Source organism: Equus asinus, unplaced genomic scaffold, assembly GCF_041296235.1.
Source record: "Equus asinus isolate D_3611 breed Donkey unplaced genomic scaffold, EquAss-T2T_v2 contig_583, whole genome shotgun sequence".
In the NCBI taxonomy this organism is placed as follows: Eukaryota; Metazoa; Chordata; class Mammalia; order Perissodactyla; family Equidae; genus Equus; species Equus asinus.
In genome coordinates, this window is record NW_027225275.1 from 58,981 (window position 1) to 70,772 (window position 11,792).

Consider the following 11,792-nt stretch of genomic DNA (forward strand, 5'->3'; position numbering starts at 1 on the left):
TGGAAGATTTTCTAGATGATAGCACCAGAGTTATTCATGGTGGTAGGGGTTGACTCTGTACTTATTTAATGTTCTTGTTTCTTCCTGAGAATTAAGTTCCTTAATAAATGCACATCCCTTGGCATAGACCATGGCTGTGACTGCAAGATGCCTAGTGATCCTCATCCTAACCTATTATGTCCTTACCACAGTGTTGATACAGACCATCATGAAATGGTTGCCTATCTTATCATTTGTATATGTCTGGTTCCCTCTCCTGACGTTTGATCTTGTCCCTTTTATATGAGTATTGTTCTGATTTTAAAAAGGAAAGTTCTAAGACCTGAGTGAATCAGGATAGTTGGTCACTATTCAGAGCTAGGGTAGCACCTGATGAACTGATCTTTATCTATGGCATTGCACGGTGACTATTGCATAGTGGTTCTCAGGATTTTATCTGCCTGCTGAAATGGACCCAAGTTTTGCATTAGAACTAAATTAATATGATTTCATACTGATAAAAGATGACTAGTTTAATTTAAAAATCAGTCTTTAGCATGTGTGTCCTGGAAATAGGAGAGAAGTGACACTTGGGGTACTTTCCACATCCTTTTATTTAATCTAGGTTTAAATTCAGGGGAGAAAGCTTACAACCAGTCCTCCCAGGAAGTATGTTTACAATAGCAAGTGCTGAACAAATATAGCTGGATCTAAGTTTATGTATTCCATGTTTATAAGAGATGCAAATTTGCATTTTGATGCTCAGCTGCACAAATTGGAACAAAGAGTATCATAAAATTCTTTGATGATAGTTATAACTATTTTGTTTCCTATATTGAAAACTGTCATCTTCTCAGGCAATGGAAACCGATAGTTACTTTCAGATCCTGTAAATCTGGGGTTTAAAGCTTCTAGTACGTGAAACATAGGAGCTAGATCTCTATTTTCTATTGATCTATTTCATTGATGCCCAAAGATTTCTTTTTTGTGTATGAGACTTATTTACTGCATTAAAATTACATGAAGCACCACCCTCTGGTTACTTTATGACTTGGAGAATATTGTTCCTGTGGCTACAAGTTGAGTCTATCATTAATGTCTCCCTTGATCATCTTAAGAAGCTTATGGCTGACAATTATAGAGTTAAAAGGAAAATTACTACACTGACAGAATCTACTATGTGTAAATATGCCAATCTCAGGGTCTTAAATTTATTTTGCAAAAGTTACAGTTTAAGTATACTTTCAAAAAGTTTTATAGACAATAAGTGTAAGATCAATAAGCAAGTTGTTTGAGCCTCAGCTAACTCAATCCCAACAACTTTGTAGAACAGCTGTGAAAATGGAATTGAGTTCTGTATGATAAGCACGCAGTAGGTCCTCAAGAAGTGTCAATATTCTTTGTCTATTCTGTAACTGAACCATTGAGTGGCCGCTTGTCCAGAGAAATAAAGTGTATTAATTAAGATCACACATATCACTCCATGGCTGCGCATCACTAAATTCTAACTCACTCGTGTTACCTCTTTTTACATTTTAACTTTACCCTTGGCTTTTCCAATTTGTTATGGAACTGTCTATTCTCTGTGCAACAGAAAATATTTCTCTAAGATAGGAAAACCATATCTCCCAAATATCTCTCTAGGTTAAAGCTAGCTCAAATCAACTTAAGTTAACAATATTACTATCACTCAACTTGTCTGAAGTTCTTCCTAATTTTGTATTGTGGGTGAGGAAGTAGATTTTTAATGACATCATTTTCTGCTAACAGTCCCTTGAATTATTTAAAATGTTTAAGCACCAAACTTTGCTGACATAGTCTCTTAGGCTATGCTACAAGATCATGTCACTCATCGATAGGCTCTGCATCAAACCACAACTCTCTTTCTGACATGAGAACATTTTCTTTACTTGCTAAAATTCACGAAAAGAAAATGCCTGAGGACACTTTGTAATATCCTTTCCTTTCTGTTCCTACTGCTCATCATTCTCTTTTAACATAAAACCTATGGCCACATTTAGGGTCCTGTTGTCCAGGACTTCTTGGAATCAGAAAACAACTTCACACCCTAGTGAAATATTTCTCCATTTGCATGTGCATTGCTTATTTAATATATTTCCTTTCCTATAACTTTGTTTCAATAAAGGCCAACTAAGACATTTCATACCTAATTCCCTCAGGTTCTAGTGTTGGAAGACAGTAAGCTGACTTGCTATATTCCGTATGCAGAACATTGCATCATCAAGTCTTAGATATTCCTCTTTACCCTTAATTGACCCTCAATGTCTATGGGGGTCAAAATCTTGGGCAACTCATTGGACTTTGCTTATTTGCAGATCCACTCAGTTCTGCACTTACATATAGCAAAGCAATCAATCCAATTAGTACCATTGAATTCTGTTGATCCCGAGAATTAAAACAAAAGGGATGAACTTGATTATTCCAGAATATGATTTTAGAGCTATAAGAGATGTCAGGTCATCATTACTGGAATTTTTTCAGTTTGAGAACTAATGTTAATCCTCTTTAATAGAGATTAAAGAAGTACTAAATAATAGCAGAACTAGTATCAGGGACAGTTTTCTGCCTATGTCCAGTGCGTTTTCAGAGGGAATTAATGGTGACTGTACTAAATTAAATTTTTCGCTGTCAAATATTTCCTTCTATTTGTATAGGGGTGAAACAATTGATCCTTGTAAAATTTAATGCAGTCAGCTGCTCTACTGAAGTAGCAAGTTGACTCTTAGTGATAATGAAATAAAATGAGCATTTAGTCTCAGACAGAAGAGTCTAGCTCCCCACTGATTAAGAAGTCAATTGGGGAAAATTACTTAAGAGTCTAGCTTGTTGACAAGTCTTTGAAGTTGTTCTAAGGGATATTCTAAGAATCAAATGGGATGATATGTGTCAAATGCTTACATAGTGCCTACCACAGAGGAAGGGCTCCATAGATTTCAGCATCTTTTATCATCCTATTCAATCTACAGATTTGTAATTCAGCTAAATGTACATTTAAAATAAAAATTGGACACTCTGACCTGAGACTGAGCATCTCTTTCTGTTTGTGGAAATGTAACTTGCTCCTTTTTAAGGTGGAGGGGTGGCAGTATTATGGATAAGGGGTTGCAGAGTTGTGATCAATGAGAGAATCCAGAGTGAGATGAATTACTCTGAGATGATATCTCTATGGAGCCCAGGGATTTCAAATGAGCTGAGAGATTCCTCATAGTTATTTAAGGAATAACCAGTTTTTTGCTTGCCTGGAGTGAAGAAGACTTTCTGAGAAGATTTTGTGAGTACAGGGAAACTTAGTAACAACAGACTTTATTTGGGGGAATATAGTGGATGGTTGTGGAAGTCTGGGAGAACAGGGTAAAGAGACTACATGAAGCAGGGTACAGATTAGTATGAGATCGTTCTTATAAATAATTTATGGATGCCTACTCAGGGATTTGAGGAAAAAATATTAAAAATGGTGACTGTTTGGGATAGGCACAGATGGTGCATATATCCATGTGCTGTAAGTGCTCCACTCAGGAGAGCATCACTTTATAGAAGGGCCCAATAATGTGGTGGAAATGTTTCCTCCACCCAGGATATGCCAGCCCCTTTCTCCAGGCAACTTGGTGCTTACTTCATGGGCACCTTTACACAGTGACTATTGTGGTGGCTTGAGTGGAGTCAATACATGGTCTCAGTGAAATGAACTTGGCCTCACCAAGGCTGATTTGGTTAAGGCCCAATCTCCCAACAAAGTAAGCCAAAGCTAAGCTACTGTTATTGCAACATTCACTGAGGGGATGTGCCAGCTACCTGGAGTCAAGCTGATTATATTGAACTCTTCCATACTATGAGGGGCAGCAATTTTTTCTTCATAATATACGCACATATTTTAGCCTCTGTATTTGGTAGCCAATGTATTTGCCTTTCTGGATAATAGATCCCTCCAAGAACCTATACAATTCCATCACTCATGGACATATATAGTACCTTACCCGTGGAATCTTATAGTATATGATTTCTGGCCAGTAGGCAGGTTTTTATGGAAAAGAAAGTTGTCAACTGACTCATTCCCATGGAACCTCTTGGTTTTTATCACATGCACCGTGACCTAGGAATACCTGTCCTGACACAAGAGTGGAAATGCATGGTGAAAGCTCAGTCATATTTGTATTACACATATGATATATAGAATTGACTAGACTTTTTCATTTATTTTTTTAAATTTTTTCCACCTCAGTAGATAGACTTTATAACTAAAGAAACCTCAGAAACTCCAAGTTTTGTAGTCCACATTCTCTCACAATTCCATCTCAAAGTAATTGTTAGGACCTTGAACCTATGCCCACATGATGCCAGGAAGGACTCCCTCAGAAATATTCATCTCAAATTGAACATTGGAGAATAACAAACTGTGCAAAAATCACAGAGGGTGGAGTTCAGGTCCACAATGGATAATGGACAGGAAGACCCACAAGAGAAGAGATTCAGGGGATATTTCATGGGCTAAGGAAGAAAGCCAACACACTACCACCAGGGTAAAAATAAAGATTTAAACTATCCCACCTAGTATGAATTGATAATATGAACAAGTGGCCACTTTCTATCTCTCGTTCTACCCACTTCTGAGTGTGAATTTATACTGAAGTTCTCTTGTTATATATGCATTATTTTGTATTTGAATATTAGGATTTTAAAGCACTTCTTACTTAATTTAGGAATTTTACAACCTAAGGAGCTAAAAGTAGAGGTCTTCAAGAGGACTACACATCATCCAGACATCTAGATATTGAGAAGAATACAATAACTGATTGGACTTGGTGTTTCTTGTTATTTTGGGGAGGGGGTAGGTGTTTTCTATGAATGGGAAAAAGGATAGATATAGGTGTTGGACAGGCAAAGGTGTGCTTCATCCTAAGAGAGTTTGATCTCACCACTTTTTTCAAAGATTCTATTTAAACACTCATTTTATCATGAAAAACTGTTTTGAAGGTTTTCTTGTGTTTATGAAGCAGAGTATGTCAGAGACCGTTAGTTTCCTACCCTGTTTCTGTGCTATCCTTTTGATATTAACAGTAACACTATGCTTTGTGGATGACAATGGAACCAGGAAAAACACTACTTTCCCAGTCTCCTCAAAAATGTAAGTTCTCATTGAGATGATTTCTCTTTAAAAGGGCCTAATTCTTTTAATACTTACCTTGAGGAAATGCAGATCTGATGCCCATGGAAGCAGCTTCTTTATCAGGACAACAGAATAAGATCATGAATATTTCATAGACTTGCAACCACACATCCTTAAGCTGCTGGAAGAAGGAGAAATTGTAGTCTCAGGATTTCTTGCTACTTAAGTATAACGGATTCTCTAAGTGTTTCAGCCACTGCCTGCATTTTTGTTACTTGCTGCCAAATGCAGTACCTAAAAAAAAACATTTCAATGATTTGAGCTTCCTTCAAAATTTATAACATACTTCTGGGAAAATTTATGTAAATTATTTGATTGATTCCAGTTTAATTCCTCCATGTAAGCTGTGGCTATGCAATTAACAAAAGAGGACTTAAATAGTCAAAGGAGCTGATGCTAAAGAGAATTCAGGAATCCTACAAATCTTTTGAAAGTGAAAATAAAGTCAGGAAAGAAAAGAAAACCTCAATAGCTTTACTGTTGTACAACTTGCTTTTATTCAACAAGTAATATATCAAGGTTTTTACATATAATTACATACAGTATTTCTAATTTTTAAAGAAATCTACATAGCGTTCTATTATATGAATGTGGAGTATACTAATTCATAAATATTATAGCCAGAAACTTACTGATAAAAACTTGGATTCCTTTTTATTATAAACAATTGTGCAATGTATAATTTTATACATATGGCCTTTCCCATAATGCAGGCATGTTTACAGGGTAAACTAATATTTATTGTATTTCTCTTAGTTTTAAATAGGGGAAAATTGGTTCAAATTTCTGAAAAAATAGATTAAGAATATTGAATTGAAGTTTCTTGACTTGAATCTATTGGAATTTTGCCTGACATCAGGGGTGTACCAGATTGCTTACTACTGCCTATGCCCAAGTACCTAGATATATGGCCATTTTAGAGGAAAATATTTACAAACAGTGAACCTATGGCATGCAAAGCAGAGCAGGTGTGGTTTGCACTGATGGATGCTTTAAGAATGTAGAGGGAATCATGGCCTGGCAAATGCTTTTTTGTCCTTTAGAATCATATATTTTCATTGCTCTGCTCACAGTTGTCTCCTTAAAAGGTTCCAATCTCACTTTTTAAAAGGTTTGCCTGGCTTTACATTGTGTTGTGGCTTGGTTGATTCCACTATGACCTATGAGTCTCATCTCACTTTCTCACAATGACAAGACACTTAGGATTCAGGGATCCGACCTGCATCCTCTTGTCTGGAATGTTCCTTGTCAACACATCCTTATAGTCAGTATGTTTTCCTACTCTGAATTTATACCTAGAGACTGGAATGTAGTAGGGTCTGAAAAAAGACACCACCTGAATGACTAAATGAATGAATAGATGCACCACTCTGTCCTCATCACCACTGTCTGCTCCTCTCTAAATTCTCTTGCTAGTGTGTGTGAGTGTATGCAGTAGCAGCCCCTTCATAAAAGCAGTAGTTTGAAGATGATCTGAGCTCTACTAAATCGGAAGGAGGCGTATTCAATCAGAGGGTAGTAACGGGAGCACATTTACGTTATATGTCATAAGTTGAGCTGAGACTTCTATTAGCGACCTTTTCTGGCCACATTGAAAGTGGATTGATAGCCTTAAAGTGCATTCTAAAGACTTGATGCTCTGAGCTAATTCTTTCTCTGTTTTTCTTTATTAAAGATTGGCACCAGAGCTAACAACTGGTGCTAATCTTTTTTTCTTTCTTCCTTTTCTCCCCAAATCCTCCCCTTACATAGTTGCATATTTTAGTTGTGGGCCCTTCTAGTTGTGGCATGTGGGATGCCACCTCAGCATGGCCTGATGAGCGGTGCCATGTCTGCCCCCAGGATATGAACCGGTGAAACCCTGGGCCACCAAAGCGGAACGCCCGAACTTCACCACTAGGCCACGAGGCTGGCCCTGAGCTAATGCTTAATTAAACGAAAATGAGTGATTCCTTGACAGACTTTAACAGGTGCTTCTGCATGATTTTTTAAAGCCATATTGTTTCTTAAGCTTTGGATCGCAATTTAGTCATGTTTAATCTAAAATCTTCAATGAACAATAATGAAGAAAACATTGTGTCAAAGGTTAGCTTTCCTTATTTTTAATTAAATGCCTTAATCATGGAACAGATGTCAGAATTCTCCCAAGAGATTACTAAAATCCTAACAGCGAGTCTTATACAAAGGTATAAATCAGATTTGTTCTTGGACCTGTAATGGTTAATGTTATGTGTCAACTTGATTGGGCTGTCCACATAAATGATAAAAATTCAATCTATAAATCAAAATTGGGGTGAGTTTATTATATGAGCCAATCTGAGGACTGTATAGCCCAAAAGAATGGCATTCACCAAGGAAGGAAGCACTCCAAAGAAGCAAGGAGGACAGCATGGTTATATAGCATATTCGAACAAGGAACACAGGGCAGGGATATCTCCTTTTACTACAGTTGCAAGATGCTTTACTAGCACAGCAGGTCAGTGGCCACAAGATAAACACAGTAGGTCAGTTTGACCCTTAGTTTCTAGGAAGAAATGCTTATATTTAAAGAAATGCTGATATGGGAGAGAGCATACACCCGTATTTTTAAAGGCACCATTCTTTGCTTTGCAATATTGTAAAAGTTTAAAGCGTATGTACAATGCATGTTTGGCAGCCCACGTGAGGCCTTTCTGGGAAAACACGGTCAGGCTGACTTAGTTTTAAACCAAATGGCTTCCTCATATACCTCAATATTAATTTATCTTGTCATTTATTCATCAGGGCCAAGATATTTGGTCAATATTATTCTGAGTGTGTTTCTGGAAGAAATTAATATTTCAGTCTGTAGTCTGAGTAAAACCTAGTGCCTTCCCTAATCTGGGTAAGTCTCATCCAATCAGCTGAAGGCCCGAATGAAAACAAAAGGCTGCATAAGAGAGAATTTCTTCTGCCTGACTGCTTTGAAGCTGGGACATCATTTTTTCCTGCCTTCCAGACTCAAACTGAAAAATCAGCTCTGCCTGGGTCTTCCACCTGCCAGCTTTCTGACTGGAACCACAGCAGCGTCTCTCCTGGGTCTCAGCTTGCCTCCTGCAGATCCTGGGCCTTTTCAGCCTCCATCACTGTGTGAGCCAATTCCTTGAAATAAATAATAAATCGTGTATATGTATATATATACTCCACTAAGTAGATATATGCACACATATACCCACAGCCTATGGATGGAAACTCTGACTAACTCAGGCCGATATGTTTTCTTTTGCTCAGCCAGGGACATCTCGTTTCCTTGTATTTTAACGAGTACTGAAATCTTGAATCAAAAATAGTATTCATATAGTGTTTTATTTCTCTATTTTTGACTCCCAATTTTCAGGTACGGACATAAAATTTCAATGTTTGTCTTAATTTATATTAAAAGTGTTATATAATTTATAAAATACATATAAATGTTTCACAACTTCAAGTTTGCCATGAGACGGTGGCAATATCACTGTGCTCATTTCTGGGCTTGTAGTAAGAATTACTGTATCTATCATGTTACACAGCCAGGAATCTGACTCCTGTTTTATAGCGGTTTTTTTTTTTTTTGAACATCATCAAAGAAAGACATCACTGTGCAATTTCTATACCTTAGATAAACACATGCCATAAGGTATCTAATCTAATTTATCTTTATTTTCTGTTTCATATAAATCAATTTTTAACAAATATTTCTGATTAAATTTTAATTTCAAATGAAATGCCTAGTAAAATTACAGTCTATTTCCACTTTATCTTTTCCAAATGAATTATTTTAATAGTTTTAAAAAAAGAAGCCATAAAATTTACCATCTTCAATTAGAAGTTACAACTTCCAATGCAAAATACAGGCATACCACCCAAAGATACCAGAAGTGAATTCTCTCAACCATCAATTAGCGGAAATCTGTTGAAAAGCACTATTTATGTTCTTACTCCTTAAAAACAATGTTTGGATAGAAACTTCCACTAAACACCTGCAGGACAGTGAGCCCCAGCAGAGCAGACACTTGGCCTCAGACAGCACAGGTATGAATCAAGGGTCCATCTGTTAGCAAGGGGAAGATTTCAGAATAAGTACTTACAAACCTCGTTGTGCCTCAGTTCCTACAGCTGCAGAATGAGAACCATACCCATAACAGTACTTACTCATATGGTTGGTATAATGTTTTAAATGTCTTAAAGCTTCTAAAGCCCTTAGAAGTTATATAGTAAATGTGAAATGTTAGCATAATTCCAAGGGATCCTCATTATTTGTGGAATTTTACTCAGTTTTTTACTTGATTTCCCTTGGCCTTTGTGTAAATTCAACTTGGAGAGGTGCTTAGAGGTGTATTTATTTATTCTTTCCATTTAGTTTTGGAAGCATCTTCTTACATACTAAAGCTTCCTTTCTTTACTACGTTACAATAAGACACTTCAGGAAGGCTATACAAATATTCCTATAATAAAGCTTGTGATCAAAAGTCTACAGAAACCTACAGTCCTCATGGACAAAGGCTTGCCATCAGTTATTTTGTGAGTTTGATTAAGTCATTTAACCTTCAACATCTCAGTTCAGATTTTCTTATCTTGACGAAGAACTAATTGTTCACTCCAAATATAAGTATGAACATCCTGGATTCTACATATTCAAATGTTTTGCAGACTAATCTTACAGGTTTTTTCTGCAATTTCAATGACAACAACCTGAAACAATTCCCCACTCTTTACCCAGTTTCACACAGATGCCCACAGAACCACAGCATGACATCAGTATCATTCAAATCAGAATGTACCTTTATAGATGGGAAGTGCATAATGCATGCTGACATTGTTGATAATGAAAATAATAAAATAATGGAAACTAGAGTGGTTTAAATATGTATTAAAATGGCATACATATGTTCACATATTTCAAAAATGCAAAATAATTCTGCCCTTTCTTTAACATATAAAAGAAAATGTTCAAAAAGCCAATGGCTACAAATAATAAACGATATGAGTCCTCACATTAAGAAATTACAATATATTTTATCCCAAGAATGTAAGGTAAAAATAATCGAAGCCAAGGTATATTTGATTGAAGCTGTGCTACATGAGCACAAAGGAAACACTCTTCAAATGACCAGAGACTAAAGACAGACATAATTTACATTAAAAAAGAGAATAAACTTCAAAAACTTTTAGATAAAATGAGTCATTAAATATTGAAAGTTTCCATAAACTCTCCTTAATAAGAGAAACAAGAAAATAATATCTGCTATCTTCACTTCTATTCACATTTGCATTTCAGTTTAAATCTAACCCAAAAGCAAAAAGAGGAGAAAAATTGTACAAAGACTAGAAGTCAGTATGCATTATTATTGAAGAACATAATAGTATAAATTGAAATCCTAAAGGGAATAAAAATAAATTTATGTAAAATAAGAAGACATAAATCTTTTAGATAAATTTTCAAATTCCCTAACTGAACAAAAGTTTCAGAAAATTTACTTGAAAATGATAAAAAATAAGAACAAAGCACTATACTCTAATTGAATTCATAGTAAATTTTAGGAGACATTAGAGGAGATAATCTCATAGTCACAGAGAAAAGATTGAATTTTTAGAAGATAGAAGCTCAAACCACAAAAGAAACAATTGAGAAATGCATTTTTATTAATAATTTTACCTTGTCAAAAAGCAGTGCAAAGATTATGACATGAAAGCCGTAGTTACATTCCCACCACCGATGCACAAGACTTGGTTCCCTTTTCTCCACATCTTTGCCAGCATTTGTTATCTTTTATTTTTTGATGCTAGCCATTCTAACCGCTGTGAGGTGATATCTCACTGTGATTTTGATGTTTATTTCCCTGATGATTAGTAAACGTTGAGCACCTTTTCATATACCCATTGGCTACTTTTATTTCTTCTTTGGAAAATTGTCTATCCAAGTCCTCGATCAATGTTTTAATTGGTTTGTATGTTTTTCTGCCATTGAATTGTCTGAGTTCCTTATATATTTGTATATCAATTCCTATCAGATATATGCAAACAGTTTCACCCAACCTATAGGTTGCTTATCCATTTTCTTGATTTCTTACTTTGCTGTGCAGAAATTCTTTAGTTTGATGAAGTCATACTTGTCTATTTTTGCTTTTGTAGCCTAATCTTTTGGTGTGATATCCAAAAAGTCAAGCTCAGACCAATATCAAGGAGTCATTCTCCTCATGTTTTCTTCTACAAATTTATAGTTAAGGTCTAATATTTAAATATTTACTCCACTTTTAGTTGATTTTTTGTATGGTGTAAGATAAGATTTAAATTTAATTCTTTTGCATCTGGATATCCAGTTTTCCCAACACCATATATTGAAGAAACTATCCTTTCCCCATTGTGTGTTCTTGGTGCCCTGTGGAAATTTAAGTTGACCATTTATGCTTTGGTTTATTCTTGGCGTCTCTACTTTGTTTTAATAGTCTATGTATCTGTTTTTATTCCAGTACCATCCTGTTTTTATTAATATAACATTGTAATACAATTTAAATCAGAAAATGTGATGCCTCCAACTCGCTTCTTATTTCTCAAGCTTATTTTAGCTATTCAGGATCTTTTATGTTTCCATATGAAGTTGAGAATTGGTATAGCCACTACAGAAAACAGT